Source organism: Elephantulus edwardii, unplaced genomic scaffold, assembly GCF_000299155.1.
Source record: "Elephantulus edwardii isolate Elephantulus edwardi_28Jun2011 unplaced genomic scaffold, EleEdw1.0 scaffold00096, whole genome shotgun sequence".
In the NCBI taxonomy this organism is placed as follows: Eukaryota; Metazoa; Chordata; class Mammalia; order Macroscelidea; family Macroscelididae; genus Elephantulus; species Elephantulus edwardii.
The window spans coordinates 1199369-1201223 of record NW_006399846.1 but is presented as its reverse complement, the minus strand read 5'-3'; the positions used below and the strand labels follow the sequence as shown (position 1 = coordinate 1201223).

The 1855-nt window shown below is 44.4% G+C and overlaps 1 pseudogene; it reads left to right on the top strand.

The window, feature by feature from the left end:
- Positions 1–243: 243 nt before the first annotated feature.
- Positions 244–1855, top strand: part of LOC102865689 — a 29209-nt pseudogene continuing 27597 nt past the window's right edge.

The following is a 1855-nucleotide window of genomic DNA, read 5'->3' as shown; positions in this document are numbered from 1 at the left end:
TTATTCACAATAATAAGAACCTGGAAACAGTGCAAATGTCCATCAACAAACGACTAAATTGAGAAATTGTGGTACATTCACACTATGAAAAGTATTTCTTAAAACTAGGCAGTGGCTTTTTCTCCAAGAAAGCCCCAAATGGTGGATGAATGGTGCAGCAGGAGGGCCCAGAGGCCCTGAGGAGTTGGGATGGGAGCCTGTGGTGGTTTTCATGAAGGCCAGGGACAGGGTCTGGGAGAGACCATGGAGCTCGAAGAGGTAAAGAAGAGAGAACAAGGAGTGGATCCTCATCACCAAGCTGGGTCAGCTGGTCAAAGACAAGAAGATCAAGTCCTTGGAGTAGATCTATCTCTTCTCACTGCCCATCAATAAATCAGAGATCATTGACTTCTTCCTGGAGAAATACCTCAAGGATGAGGCCTCGACATGCCAACACCTATGCAGAAGCAGAAGCTAGCCAGCTAATGGAACAGGTTCAAGGCCTTCATCACCATTGGAGACTATAGTGGCAATGTTGGTGTGAGCATTAATTACTCTGAAGAGACAGCTATTGCTCTCCCTGGAGCCATTGTCCTGGCCAAGCTCTCTATTGTCCTGAGCAGCATGGCTAGAGGGCAAACAAAATCAGCAAGTCTCACAATGTTCCCTGTAAGGTGACCGGATGCTGCGGGTTTGTGCTGGTGGCCTCAACCCTGTACCTTGAGATGTTGGCATTGTCTTGGGCCATGCCCAAGAAGCGGCTGACTGGCATTGATCACTGTTACACCTCATTAGGGAGGCTGGACTTTATGAGGAGGAATGTGGCATCAGGACTGGAGGAAGACTCATGAACAACCTGCATTATGCAGATGACACAATCTTGCTCTAGAAACTGAAGAGGATCGGAAACACTTGCTGTAGAAGGCCAATGATTTCAGTGTTCAATGAATATTGAAGCTCACAATGATTCTCATCACTGGGCCCATTGGCAGGACCATGATAGATGTAGAAGAGATTGAGATTGCTAACAATTTCAGCTTCCTCTGGTCCACAATCAGCACTCTTGGCACCAGCAGTCAGGAAATAAAAATAAATTCCACTGGAAAAATCTGCTGTCGGAGAACTCTCTAGAGTGCTAAAGAGCTAAGATGTCAGTTGATAATCTAGGTGCGTCTGATCCAGGCCATGGTCTTTGCAATTATTTGCTATGCAATTATTTCGAGACCATTGTTGAAAAGCTGGACAATGAATAAGGCCGACAAAAGAAGAATCAATGTCATTGAGTTGTGGTGGTGGAGAATATTGAACGTACCATGCATTGCAAAGAGAACAAACAAGTTTGTCCAGTTTCTGAAGCTGTAAATTGCAATCAGAGCAGACTATACATCTTCCTCCTTTGTAGCTGCAGGTGAATTTGAACCTCTGGAGACAGTCTTGGTTTAGCAGTGAAACTAGACCAACAGAGTTTCTGTAAGATCTGAAGAATGAATACAACTACTTACATTAGTAATAAACCTCAAAGTGTGGTCTACGGATTTCTGAGAATACTCTGTTCTCTGTGGTCAAAATTATTTTTCTAAAAATAATGGGTTATTGTTTGCATTTGACAAAGTTTTGTCATTGGGATTGATGTTGCAAAATCAATCTGGATAAAACTCTTGCCTCAGCACAATTCAAGTGAGTGGCCCCAAATAGTCATTGTGCCTTGCACCATCAGCATTTGGAGTTTTTAAAAAATAGTAGTTTCGGGAGCTCTGGTGGCCTAGTGGCAAGGAGCTGCAACTACAATCCCAGAGGTGCACAGTTCGAATCCACCAGATGCTCTGCCGGGGAAGGAGGGACAATCTCCTCCTGTCCCTGTCAGATCCGATTTGAC